Here is a 15,029-nt window from a genome sequence, read left to right as displayed (position 1 = left end):
CTATCTTCAATTTACTAGGCTGCTTTCCTGACAGAAAAGCAGAATAGTTATTTCATATATCCATTTTCAGTTCAATTCAATTCAATATTAAAAATCAAACTAAAATAGCTGTAGTTTAGAACTTTAATTTTTAACACCTAAAATGCCTAAAAGCATAACTACCTTGAGGTGAACATAAAGCTTTGTTTAGCCCCAAATATATTATTTTCCTACAATTTTGATGGCATTCTTTGGTTTGGAGAGAAGGCATTTTGGTTTGGGGTTTGTGCATTTTGGGAGAGCCAGGAGGGAGAAGAATTATTTCATTGGACATTTTCCTGTACTATTTTTACTACTGGCATACTGAAAAATTTTGCTGTGTTGAAGTCTAAAACAGCATTTTCCCATTTTCTTAAAATAAAGGATCCCATGATGCTTTGGCAAAAATAGCTAGACCTCACAACTTTGAGGGGAAAAGTCATGGAGCAATTTGTGCAATTTTGCCTTAGTGGAGCCAGATTTACACAATCTTAAAGATCTGGACCTGAAACTGCAGGCAGCGGCAGCAGTGTATAACTATTTATCTTCATGTCTGGTAAAGTCCAGAACAATGAGGTCTCAGGTGTATGCAGTAGGGTAGCCAAATTCAGTGGTTTCTTCTTCTACCCTTATTTGCTCACATGCTGAGGTCCCCACACTAACTGCTGACTATGCTCCACATGGAGATTTTAATCATACTCTATTATTGTGGCTTGTATTTTTTTGCAAATTGCTATTATTTGAGTCATAGTTTCCTCCAGGAAACTCTCTCTCTGTTAAGGCTCTCACTGGGCTAAATGCTGGGGAAACACAGTCAGCACCGAGGCTGCAGAATAAACAGAGGGAGGAACATCAGAACAAAATACACCAGGCAATAGCACATGTTAGACTTGTTCAGTTAGAGACAAGACTCCCTTACACCTAAACAAAGAATTATAATTTCAGAACATGGTATGTTTCAGGTTAAGTGACTGAGTTTTACACTCCAAGAGAAATGATGTGGAAGATACAACCACTCTATGAGAAGTTCACAGCTTAATCATGGTCACAGGTCAGCTGGGGATGAATGGAACCAGCTGACTGAAAACAAGAATCAGACTAAACAACTGGTCACAACCAACCTACACAAAGTTCAAACTTACTAGTACAGTTACAATGCTCTATACGCTTTTTGCCCTAGCACCATCTATCTTCAACAAGTAAAAGCATGAAGACAAAATTTGGGACACGTACGTAGAGCACTTGTTAGTTCCACGAGAGCAAAACAGACTCTTAGTGATCAAGGACATCATTGCGTGAGCAGCTGAAAGGCAAAATGTGGCTGTTCTACTGATACCTGTAACTTAAGTGTAGAGAGAATTGCCCTTTTCTGGTTTTAGCAGTTTGACAGGTTTTCCTACTCAGTTGCTGTTTGCAAGAAAAGGAAGGGCAAAAATGCACAGGCAGCCATGGAGGCTCTAAGGTACTCTTCAAGTTAGGGAATTCTGAGAACAGCTGTAACTCAAGTAAATAGAAATGTTGGCAGTGCTTACTGGATGAATGAGAAGGAGGAAAATCACAAAATCACTATATAGATGCTAGTAAGTCAGTACCTTACAGAAGGAAGGAAGGGAGGAAGATATTTTAGTATAAATATAGGAAGAGTAAGCTTGTAGAGCTGCAACAGGGAAAAGAGGATGCAGAAGAAGAGTTGGAGAAGTTGGAGAAGCCATCAGGAAGGGCCAATTCCTGATAAGGATTATAAACTACTTCTGAACTCAACTCCATCCATCTCCTATCACCTTCTTATTTAATCAAAATAACAACAACATAATTAAAGAGGAATAAAAACAGAGATTAGTTAAGCATCTTATTTCAGCAATATTTTGATTGTTTGGTGTTCGTATCAAGGTATTGTTCTTTCATTAACATCATATACATTGAAGCATTCAGCGTTTTTTCAGGTTTTCTTTTTTTGGCTAGTTTGGCAGCATTCCACTGGACTAACAAATTGGTTTTCTTTTTTTTTTTTTTTTTCCTAGAGGGACATTTAAATGAATTGATTTTGAATCTTTGACATCAAAGTCAATACATACAAAAGAAAATATTAACTCACAATTGCTAGTTTTTGCTGTGATAGCGGTTCTTCTGCTTAGTACTGGATAAGATTAGTCACTATCTAAAGAAAGATGCTGGGTAGGCACATTTACCTAAAAGCAAAGATCTGCCAAGGCAGACAAGACAAAAAAAAATCAGAGACCTCTAGTTCTATAGTGTCCCAGATAACGAAGGCCTTCTACCTCCTTCGCATTACTGGATTCTCTCACAAGCATGTGTGCAGTCCAGGAGGCAAAAACAGGACTGGTCCTGGCTCATGCTAAAGAAGAAGAGTCTAAACTTCCTCCTTCTGGATTTAAACAGAACTGGACCAGAGGCATCTTTCTAGCCATTTGAATCAATTTTAGTCCTCCTCTTCCTCAGAGCATATCTTCTCTTCATTGCTCTGAAATATTGTTTCCCAGCACTTAACACATTTAAATGTCTCTCTACAGTCACTAATGGGAATGTGAGATTGAGACATTTTCTTGGAGGGCGATCAGAATTAAAGCTAGGGTGCATATGGGTGCATACCGGTCTCATTATGTGTTACTAATTAGTCAAATAACAGATGTTACTCCTGTGGCATGAAGATTTGTTGTTTTTCTTTGATTTAAATTACTGGCTTTTGAGCTTCACTTTTGAGTAGGGGCAAAGTTAGTGAAATATGAAGCTATTGCCTTGTGTATTTAATGTTACAATCTTTGTGATAACAGATGTGCCAGACTCAGTTCTCAAGAACACAAAAGGAAATAGAAACATGAGAAAGGCGCATGGTTTATGGTCTCTTCTATTTAATTTGGTTTTAGACCTGGCAGGTTCCCCAGAGGGGAAGTCCAGAGCAATGTCCTGGCTGGGGTCCCCAGCACAAGAGACATGGACTTACTGGAGCAAGTCTAGTGAAGAGCCACAAAGATGAATAATAGGCTGGAGCATCTCTCATACGAGGAGAGGCTGACAGAGCTGGGACTCTTCAGTCTGGAGACGAGAAAACTTAGGGGGGGATCTTGTCAATGTTTATAGATATCTGACGGGAAGGTGACAAGTGTATGGGGCCAGACTTTTTTCAGCAGTACCCAGTGACAGGATGAGAGGCAATGGGCACAAACAGAAATACAGGAAATTCCACCTGAACACAAGAAAGTACTTCTTTAATGTGAGGGTGGTTGAACACTGGAACACCTTACCCAGAGAGACTGTGGAGTCTCCATCTTTTGAGATATTCAAAACCCAACTGGGCATGGTCCTGGGCATGGTTTCTGCTCTAGGTGACCCTTTTCGAGCAGGGAACTTGGAACATATGACCTCCAGAGGTGTCTACCAAATCCAGCTATTCTGTGATTCTGGGTAAGTATTGGCATGGTATCTGCTACTGGATGGACCGAGTTTTTTGTCTCCACTTCTGCCTTCTTTTAAGAAACTGCCACAAATATCTCATTGCTGTAAAGTTTCCAGCCATCATCTTCTTTCCAAGCTAAATGGCCAGTTGCAGCTATTTGTTATGTCTATGTTGCTTGTTAGCTTTTAGTCTAAATTTTTTTGGTGGTCACACTCCACTGCTTGCTTCTCTTCACTGTTTTTCCAGTGATCTGTGTCCTTCTATAATTTATTATGCCACGCTGAAGCAACCAGTCTCTCCTAATCCCTCTCCTGTGATATAGACTCATCCTTCTAGTCAATAAGGAGCCTAGAAGGCAGTGATATGGATCACAAGTAGCCTCCATTCCTGCCATGGAAACAGAAGAAATGCAAGTTTTATAGAACTTTGTTAATAAACAAAGATAATGCCCTAGACTGATACCTGAAGAATGCCTATAGGAAAAAGGAAGGAAGGAAGAAAGGAAGGAAGGAAGGACTGACTTGTTAAGAGTCATGACTACACAAATCTGGACTTCTTATAAATAATTTAATGACTTACTTTCACAGTAGTCCTTATAGATCCTTTGATTTCTACTACTCATCGAATTTACTATTATTTAATATCGTTTTTCTCTTTCCAGATTACATTTTTGATTCTAACAAATGAGATTTTTAAATATTTGCCCATGTTTTCCTCAGCTGAGTGTTTGCAGGCATATCCATTTCTACATGCAGTCACCCTCACACATTTGCACCCATAATGAACATTTGAGTGTTCTTCATTATAAAGAGATAGAAGTCAAGAGTAGCAAACTAAACAGCTTTTGATTAAGATTGCTCTACTGAGAGGTTTGAACCCCTTCTCAGTTCTTTAAGAGGCAAACCAGGGAACAGCATTTAAACTTCATATTGTAACACTACAGAGATCCTTCAAATCCTGGCCATTAAGGAAAGGGTCAGAGTCTGGGCTGCTGTCACTATTTCAATGTGCAGAAAAAATTAGAATTTGTTTAATAATCACCTAACATGCATGCTACAAATTTTCATTTGCCAGTGGAAGGGCAGATTTTGCATTTGCTAAAACTTCAAGTGCATTTAAGAAAGTCTGATGCAGATGTTACCATTCTAAATACTAATCCCATACTAGAAAAATAAGCAGTGCCAGTGAACACTCTTGGATGCTGAAACCAAATCATCTGCATACTGTTAAATCGCTAGATTGGTCCCTGGCCAAATGCAGCTCCCCTAGACAACTCCTGTTCATGGTTAAGAAGTTAACATAAGTCAGAAACTATTCCTAATAGGCATTTTGGATACAGTCATCCTGGTTTAAAGGTTAAGATTTTTTAATAGCATAGATGCACGCCATTCTGTGCCAGTTGGCTTCAGGTGCTTCAAACTATTCTCTGGCCATTTAATTAGCTAATGAAGACATAGCCAAAGCTACCAAAATGATATTTTATTTTTTTCTGTGGTTATGATATTATCCAAACACTTCACAGACTTGTTGCTGGGTATGGAAATCAATTTGTAATGGGTAAGGAGGAATTCTGAGACATGGAGATGCAAAGAAAATTGCCTACAATCACACAAGCAGCCTGCAGTGGAGAAGGATGGTACTCTAAATCTCTGAAAGCCCAGGCTGGTAAAATAAATACTGTTGGACCTTTCCTTGACCAGTTTTCCCCTTCACTAGACTAGCCTTCCTCTGACTGTCTGGCCACAGATTTATTTTTTGTTACAATATATTGGACTATTTACTGTGTTTATGTCCTTTATTTAGGAACTTTGAGTACAAAAATAGCCTTTTTCACATCCATTTTCTCAGAGTATTTTCACATGCATCCAAAGGCACATCAGGTGAGAAGTGAGGCTCTCAGTTTTCCATGCTCTACTCCTTAAATACACCAGAGGAAACACTAAGACTGTGCTTATTAGTCCATCCCTAACGCTGATCCCTAATGCGTGGAAGGGGCACTCAGGAAGTCTCATGAATTTTTAGTTCTGGTAAAGCAATTCACTCTACGTCCACACATGACCAGACGAGAAGCAGAAAGTACAAATCAAGTTGTTTGTTGGTATCAACGGTCATAACTTGAGGTGTTTTTTTTCCTCCTAATCAGCAATCAAGAACAGATACACCTATTTAAAATGAAATAATTTTGAAGGCCTCCTATTTTTTCAATACTTCTTTGAGTTTGTTGTTCTAAATTGTACAATTCCCTGCACATAATTATTGGTGCAAATATAATTCATAAATTCCATTCCAGCTGCCCACTAGTTACCACTGAGGATCATTTGTACATGAAAGATATGTGGCTCTGCTCATTTGCAGACATATGCATGGCATTCTGCTCCCAAAGGGGAAAAGAAATACAGCATCGCCCATCAGAATTGCCAGTCTCCCATTACTTGTAATTTGGCTGGAAGAGCTGCTGCTGTAGAGATTTAAGGGCTTGAGGAAATCCAGCCATTCTGTTGTTAGTGGAGCTAATAAGCCAAACAAGTCCAGGTGTTAATTCAGATAGCTAAATCCTGCAGTCCACCCCGTGTTGAAGTCAGCAGGAGAGCAATCAAAGGGATTTGGGAAATTTTGATTGTATCTGAATGCAGATCTGGTTGTCAATCTGCTTGTTTATGGCTTGTCACCAAGAAATAAGCATTGGTTAAGTTCTGAATATATTAAGATCAATTGAAAGTTTAGCACTGGCCACAGCAGTTGAGATGTGATGATGCTGAGCAGGCTAAAAAATCCCTGCATACTTTTGTGTTGTTTTCTGTGCTCTTACACTGTGAGAGAAAGAGGTGTCCAGAGAACTTTGCACGTTGAATGACGTTCTAGGGAAGCAAAAACTTTACAAAATTATATCAAGAGGAGATTCAAGGTAAGTGATGGGTCAAGTGGGATAGTACATGCAATATTTAAAGATCCAGTTTTAAAAGTTTTAAGATAAAGACTAACATTACCTTGTAGAAATAACTTATTTTATAATTTTGAAATTATGTATTACACACTAATAAAAATAGAAAGCAGCCTAACTGACCTGAAGCTATTCTTTTTATACCTGAAGCTATTCTTTTTATACCCCAGAATCTTCTTTACTGAAATATATAAAATGAGAGTGATTTTTTTTAAAAAATCATGAAATTCTCTAAAAAGCACTATTTCCCTTTGTTCCACACATCCAGTGAATTCATCCTCTGTTTAGGCAAGTGATGAGATTGCCACCTATAAGCCTGGTGAAATGGCTTGTGTTCCCTAAGGACATAATTAGGGCCAGTCAGGTTAAATACAGCAAAGGGAACGCCAGGCGATTGTAAGTAAATCCCTGTATCTCCATAGAACAGGTCCAAGAGAGATGAAAGGAGATCTCAGTTTGAATCACAAAGGACTGCATATCAACTCCTTAAACATATATGCAGTGCTACCAGTACTGCTGTAACAAAAAAGTCCCAAAGTTTTCTTACCTACCACACCTAAAACGCTCGAGCTGGGCCTCCAGCCTGAATGACGACAAACAGGGCAGAAGAGAATGGTGAATTGCAGCTCCCATAGAGCATAAAAGGTGATCGGACAGCAATCTTTGGTCTTCACCCATCCTCTAACACATATGGTACAGAGTGGGATATTCTGCCTGGAAACATTCTTTCAGGACTGTTTTAAACCTTATTTTAAGAGACAGAGGAGAGAAATTAAATTTCCAAGTGTCTCTTGGCCCTCTGCAGTGATGGAAGTTTTAGGTAATTTGGCAGCTTGGGACATGCTCAGCACCACTCTGTATTTTATCACTATGGTGTAAGCTGGGCCTGCTTTCCTTTGAAATATAACCTACAGACATAGTTACCACCTGAACACTTTGATGCCACCAAAGTCAAATACAAGTTTCTCCCACTCAGTGCAGCAGAGATGAGATTTTATCCTCAGCTGACAAAGGAAAATACATTACTTCCTTGCCCACAGCAGTCTGAAGCATTATAGTTTTCAAGAGTCAGTCAAGATCCATTTAACTTACTGCTCTGAAGCAGATCTTTTTACTTCTGGACTTTCCTTCTTGGCATTTCTGAGCAGCTGCTACAGGGAGCTCTCAAATGCTCTTCTCAGTGCAGAGCTTGCTAGAACAGCATCCTTTGACCTTGGCATGAACATAGGAGATTGACAGTCTGCTCCCATGCCTGCCCATATTTCGCAAGCATCCAGCCATCTGGGGAGAGAAAGCACTTCCCTGGACATGATTACATCCCCCAGCATCAATAAATTCTAAAATGGGATTGGATACTAAATTTAAAAAGTAAACAAAAATTCATTGGCACTTTCTCCACCTGAAAAAGAGAAGACTATACTCTTCAGTAACACATTCCCTTTAGAAAGCCTGTCATCAGGCTGCTTCCCTATCTCTATCCAGAGCAAACAAAACATCTTTTTCTGTCCCTATTCAGTAGTTCCATGCGTTGTACACAGGAACTGCTCCTATAATACCATACATGCTCTCTGAAAGGTGAAATTAGAGCCAGGGGCCTTCACTATAGGAAGAGCAATGCTGAGCAACTTACTGATGAGGTGTGCTCATCCCAGATACCTCCACAGCATCCCATAGTCTATCTCTAGGCCAAGTATCAGAAGGTACTTTTTCTTGTAAATACATTTATAACCAAGCCAACACTAAACAATGGTAGGAATTAATTACATTTTGAGTTAACAGAGTCTTTTCTCCTGAAGACATTTCAGCTGTGTAATACTATGGCTTGAGCTCAGCTCTCTCCACTTGTAGCCACTCACACAAAATCATAGAATGGTTGAGGTTGGAAGGAGATCATCTAGTCCAACCCCCCTGCCCAAGCAGGGTCACCTAGGGCATGTTAGACAGGATTGTGTCCAGGCAGGTTTTGAATAACTCCACAGAAGGAGACTCCACAACCTTCCTGTGCAACCTGTTCCAGTGTTCTGTCTCTCTCACAGGGAAGAATTTCTTCCTTACATTCAGGTGGAACTTCCCATGTTTCAGTTTGTGCCTGTTGCCTCTTGTCCTGTTGCTTGGCACCACTGAAAAGAGTCCAGCCCCATCCTCTTGACAGCCCCCCTTAAGGTATTTGTATACATAGATAACATCCCCTCTCAGTCTTCTCTTCCTCAGGCTAAACAGGCCCAGCTCTCACAGCCTTTCCTCACAGCAGAGATGCTCCCTGCACTGGACTCTCTCCAGCAGTTCCATGTCTCTCTTGTACTGCGAATTCTAGGTCAACATTTCAGATGGGATGCTAGAAACTGATATATTGCTGGCATTTTATGGCAACAAAGTTTTGAAATCCCTCAAGAGAACCATATAGATGAGATTTATCAAGGAATGGAACTAGTTAGAAATTTTCTCATCATATTTTTTTGATAAGAAATCACTGATGTGTTTATTAAAGATGTTTACTGGTGAAAGTGTCCCCCAAAAACAATATATTTTTTTCACCTCAACAATGGATTTTTTCAGATCTTGATAACAGATGCCAGAACAACCTGGTGCTCCAAGCACTCAACTGGGATACAAGATTTCAAAAACTAGTCTGAACCAGAACTGAAAACTGGCTCCAGTTCATCCCCATCCCAACAGAGCCCATAGCCAGTAACAGATTTCAGACTCCTTCCTGCACTTAAATATGCCTTGAAATCAAGGCTCATTTCTCAGAGAAGTGAGAAATTTTCAGTTTCCCAGTACAGAAACACTTTTTTCTTGCTCCTCTCTATTAGGAGAAACTATTAAGTATTAAACCATCTCTTAAGATAAACCCACTCCCACAACTAAGTTAGTCCATGAAAATGCTGCAATTTCCACGCCCTCTAGCACAATATTGGCACAGCTGGCACAGGACCAACGGCTTCATTTGAAGGAGACATTCTCTAATCACTCACTTAAGCTTGAACATATTTTCATGTGCTGAGCCATATTTCAGCTCCTTGTAATGAGTATCTCAAAAGGAGAAACAAGGTGCAGAATTAGTAGCCTGTAGGTGATAGCTCCAGTAGTTCTCCTGCTGGAGGCTGTATTGGGCAAAAATGGCAGGGTTTTGGTACCCAGGGGCTGCAGAGGTGCCTGTGCAGGAGGAGGCCATGAACTTCCCTGTGCTGGTCACAGGCAATTCCAGTCAGCTCCAAAACATATGAAAACATCCCATTTCACACCAAAACTTTGGCCCATCAGAGGAGCTCACGGCACCTCTGCTCAAATACATTTAAGAAGGTTTGGTAGCTGCCAGGGAAGGAGACACAGATGGGGGCATGCAGGTGAGACAGGAGACACTAGACAGGATACGGAGGGAGACACGTCAAGAGACACATTTGGAGACATAATAGGGATGTGGGGACCCACACCAGGGTCTGGACAATATATTAATTGGCAATAAATTAAATTAAGTGAAATTCCCCAACTTGCAACTGCCTTACCCGTGACAGAGGCCAGCTCATGCAGCCCCACCTCGGCCCTTTCCCTCCTGTCCTGGCTTCATGCACCTTCAGCAGCTGACAAAAGACCTTTCCTGTGAAAATAGTTGTTAGCACAGCTGGAGAGACATGTTTTCATTAATAGGAAATGCCTCCTAAGTGACTAATTCCTCTGTTAGACAGAAGTTAGATGTAATAAGAGCTAGAACTGGGTACTATGTGACTGCTAGGGTGAAAGAAAAAACAGTATTTTTTTTAAATCTTTATTTGGGATAAGTCTGTGAAGGTGGCTTTCAAAGCAATAAAAACAATTATAATTAATGAATGTACTGCCAGGTATTGACCAAAAGATACTTACAGATTTGCCCTTCATCTCCCCAAAGCCTGACTGTTCAGTTTTTCTTTTTGTTAAAATTCAGAGGCTTTGTGAAAATGCCTTTAAGAGCAATCACCAGGAAACAACCATTCCTTGGGAGAAAAAAAAAAAAAAAAGAAAGAAAGAAAAGAAAAAAGAAAAGCAGGAACCAAATTTTATGCCACATTTCCCTACTAATAACAATTGTTTTAAATAGCTTAAATGTTTTTTGAAAAATCAATGTCCAGAGAAAGAAAAGTGGTGTCATATTTGCCTGTGAGGTAAATTACATATTTGAAGAGAATTGCATTGTCAATGAAACAAATCATGGATCTGCAGGAGGACTGCACTAGGGGACCCTAAGGTTACCAGAATAAATTTATTTGGAGAATAAGTAGAACTAGGGTCAATTAAGTGAAGAGGAAAGATAAAATGACAGTTAATTGTAATCGGGGGGTAATGAAGGCTTAGACTATGTTCTCCAAAGTATAAGTCCAAATAGTGATAAGATATTGAGAAAAAAACATAGACCTGTAAATTATAATTCACTGAATTAATTTCAGTCATAATTTCTCTGACACATTTTTTGCTCTGATAGTCTCTTTTTCACAACATGGATAGAATTTTATGCTGCTATATGCAAGCAAGAATATATAAATTGCTCAGGCCTTGCATAGAAAGAGGCTGCGGTGGTTCCATCCATCCCACTCCTACCATAAATATTCCCAAAAGGGCTATTTGGCATCCTGTGCCCTACTTATATCATGCTGTGCACTTGGTAAATCATCAGTATCAAGGAGGGAAATCTTGAGCTTGAGACTGGTACACACGAATCTCTATTGTGTAAGCTGGAAACACGCTTGTTAGTGAAGACTATAGTGGGTGCTATGTGATCCAGGTGGTAGAGGGAGGCAGAAAGTTACCCTAAATACAGATTTAGAACAGAGAACTCTAAGAAATGGCCCCGTTCTGAGAAATGGGATGCAAAGCTGTTGTGCTCTTGTGCACAGCAAGCCCAGAGTATATCTGTAAATTATGGAAATATGATGATGGATGCAAAGCAAGTAAGGTTACCTTATCTGCAGCAGGTCTGTGGACAATATTTGTATTCAATCCGTCCCTGTAGAAGAGGTGTATTAAGCAAAGAGTAATATCACAAAATTGAAAGTGTTTTTCCTTTCTTTGTTACAGAGGACATGCCCCCACTTTCTGCGTCATATGGGTATTTGCAACTCATAAATCCTTTGCTATTGCCAAGACCTATTGCCTTTTCCAGTAAGACTCTGAAGTTGCCAGAGCCTTGAAGTGGAATTGCCTCCACTTTTCCTCATAGCCTGAGTACACAAGAAGGGCATCTTAGCCTTTTTGCCTTCAGCTTGTTAGAAATCTCCTGAAAGTTTGCAGCTCACATTATGCAGCATGGATCCTTTGAACTAGCTGTCTGTAACACGGTTTGCCTGCAATTACCAAATGAACAAATTTTAATCTCCCAATGTCCTTTCCACTCCTCTGTTGCTATGTAGTGAGTAGTTACTTCATTAAACTATACGCCAGATTGTCAAACAATGGTTGCTTCCCTTGTTTACCTCCGTGTCAGACATGCTGGAGCAGAAAGTTTCCCTTGCTAATTAGGATATGAACAGCAGTACTTGACATGTGGGCTTTGTTTCCATTTGCAGCTGCCAGATGGACTGGAGCAGAGGATGCCTAAGCATGTGACTTCAAGAGCAAGCAAAGCAAATACACAGCCTCTGCAAAAATGCAAGCTTTCTCTACAGGGAGGCATTACTTTTTCTGTACAATTGCATCCGAGTCCATTTGGGCTTCTGGAAAAGCATAAGCTGTGGTAGAGGAACAGTAGGGGCCTTATGCATGAAGGCTAATAAGACAGGAAGAGCTGAATCCACAGAATTTAAAACTCCTAGGTTCAAGACTATGCTTTATATTTCTGCCACTATTATGTGAGTTAAGTTAAGGGGAACTGTGTGTGAGTAAGGATGATGTAAGTTTGGGGGGAAATACCAGGTTTCTCCTAATAGTAGTTTGAGCAAGTGGCCAAATATCTGTAGCATACCATGACTAATGCCACTATGGTGAAAAAAGGTCTTCCATGAATGTAATGCAACAAGAGTTTCTCTTCCTGGTGCAGGGGAGCAGACAGCCCAAGTCAGCTCTGAGGCTCGGTGCTATACAAAAGCACACTACTCTCCGCAGGCCTGAGCCTTTCCTCCAGAAGAGTCATCGCTGCTGGTTTAGGCCTATCCTGAAGCCTGATACTCCCTGTTGTGGTTTAGCTGTGCTAAACCCCTCTGAATTAGGGGCTGAGAGAGCCTTCATTGCCCCTTCCTCATTGCCTATCCACATCACGTGTGGGCAGGTGTACAGTTTCTTCCTCACATGGATTTGAAAGTACAGCTTTTATATCCTAGCTGGACTCTGTAAGACCTTAACAAACAGCATGCATTGGTTTATGGACAAAACACAGGGCAGATTTCCTAACTACTTTAAGTAAACTCCCTAAGTCCCTCTCTTGCCCTGCTGGAGTATACCATCAGGTTTTTGTTCAGCTTTCCAAATACCAAATAAGCATGCTAGCAGCTCAAAATCTAATGCAAATTTGCCCCTGCCTTCTTTTTTACTATATGTATTTTCTTTGTCCTTTACCACTCAACAAAAAAGTGAATGATGATAGATGATTTTTCAGTTTGAATCATTATCAGTATTATATGTTAAAGGACAAAGGAAATAAATCACTCTGAAAAGACATAAGGAAGTGATAGTGTTTACATCTTTCAAAACTCTTTCCAAGTTGTTGGCAAATAGAAGTCCTCCTTGAAGATGGTAATTTCATAGTATTTGACACTCCTTGAGTCCCCCTCCCTTTTTTTTATCAGTACCCCAGTGATTTTTCAGGAAAAAAAAAAAAGTAGAAAACTTCACATAGCATTAATAAAAAACTGTGAATAAGAAATATAGGGTATGTATGGAGTGAAGGGGAATTCTACATTCTTTGGAATTTCTACAGGAAGAAAATAGTCCAGAGTCCCTCATCAAACTAGTTTCTTCTTTCTAATTAGACTGAAAACAAATCTGGTTCTTATCAAAGTAGGCTCTGAAGGCTCCACCACACAATATCCAGCTAGGTTGGTCTGCATCATCTCCATTTGTGGCCATCTGTTGGAAGGACATAGGGGAGAGCTGAAGGCACTGAATGCAGTAGAGTTCCACAATGCAGGGTTACAATAAACGCATCTTCTCTGGGCCTCTGCCTCCAAGTCACTGAAGCACTGATATTACATCCTTCTACAATACAAACCAGGATAAGGAAAAAGGCATTGTTTTTACACACTAATCCACCACCGACTTATTGAGTATTACCATTGTCAGAACAGCCTTAGGTGCGCATTTGGCGTCAGCAGTACGAAACATTTCATCTCCGGAAAACGGAGACTTAACAGAGACTTTCCTTACCCTCCTGAAGCAGCTTTAGCACACAGATCAGCACGAATACTCCAGTTGTACATCCAAATAAGCCAAAAGGCTGGTGTAATTCTAAACTTATAGACCATCCATATCTCCAGGATCATAAACATACAAAGTCATACATGAAATCATCCGGAGAAAAGCAGTCCTGTATCCTATGCAGTGATCCACACCTCTTTACTGTGGTATTAATATAAGATTCTTTGTTACCTTACCACAGGTGGTGGATCCCTCATGCCGATACTGGTACCACTGGCATCCTGTTAAGCTTGATGTCCAACTCAGCTCCCTCTAGCTTGACTATTCTGCCTAGACTGCAGAGACAGAAGATGCCATCCAGCAGGAATTCCAAAATAGCACAGAACGGTGAAGATATTTAGGACTCCACGGGGGAAGTTTTACCCTGTGAAGACTCTAGGGCAGGCTTTAGGTTACCTTTAGGTAACACAAAATCTTGTGATAATGATTGCCAATAAAGGAGCAGACAAGTATAAAGAGGAAGAGCACCAGCCCAGCCTGTTTCCAGATATTACAGAATCAACTTGCTTCCCTTTGCCTGGGGTTTGCAAATATTTATACCTCACAAAAAGCCCTGATTTTATAGCCAAGGCATCACAGCGTGAATTGCAAACTAGGGAGAAAATGAAAGCTGCACAGACAGTTTTGGTCATTAACTTTTACTGACAAACCCATTTGATAAAATTATCACCTGTTGCGAGTAATATGCAGAGATACAGTTTACCGCTGCAATTTGTTCACTCATCACTGTGCATACATCCTCAAGCTCAAACATAAACAAGTCATACTCTGTGCCACAGAGATGTCCCATGCTGATAGTAAACAAGACAGGCTGCCACTACTAGAAAACTGTTTCTGGTAACTGACTATAATGGATTCTCCTGCATATGACAAATTCAAACCTTTGTTAGATATTTAGAATATTCCCAGGAAAGGGAGGCTTCCTTCTGACCTCACTTATGGTTTGTGCTATCTAGGTTGCTCTCTGTCTTACGACCACCATCAGCTTCTCAGCAGAGCTCCTCAGTAAACACTCCCGGCAATCTGAATTTAAAGGCCATTTGTGAGAAAACACAATTGAACTGTAGGTCTACCAAGTAAACTGATTTATCTTGTCATATGTCCTAAGACAATATCCATGCACTCTGGAAGAGATTTGTCATCTGTATATCATGAACATCACAAAACAGCTCATTTAAGAAATGTTATTGGTAGAGAGTTTGATGCAGTACTTTCCCATCTCTCACTGAATAGGTCATTGATGTAGAAAGATCTTTCCTTGCTGTCTCCTTTTCC

The 15,029-nt window shown here is 40.2% G+C and overlaps 1 long non-coding RNA gene across 2 annotated transcripts in view; it reads right to left on the bottom strand.

Annotated features, from left to right (window-relative positions):
• Window positions 1–11,398, bottom strand: part of LOC134138011 (uncharacterized) — a 52,581-nt gene extending 41,183 nt beyond the window's left edge. For both annotated transcript variants that reach the window (XR_009957797.1, XR_009957796.1), the window contains exons 1-2: window positions 11,307–11,398; window positions 9,881–9,972 (exon numbers count right to left, since the gene is read on the bottom strand). This is a non-coding gene — a long non-coding RNA (uncharacterized LOC134138011). The remainder of the gene's footprint in view (window positions 1–9,880; window positions 9,973–11,306) is intronic.
• Window positions 11,399–15,029: the final 3,631 nt, after the last annotated feature.

This window comes from Rhea pennata, chromosome 3 (genome assembly GCF_028389875.1).
Source record: "Rhea pennata isolate bPtePen1 chromosome 3, bPtePen1.pri, whole genome shotgun sequence".
Classification (NCBI taxonomy): Eukaryota; Metazoa; Chordata; class Aves; order Rheiformes; family Rheidae; genus Rhea; species Rhea pennata.
The sequence above is the reverse complement of the archived record's forward strand: the minus strand, read 5'-3'. Positions and strand labels throughout refer to the sequence as shown.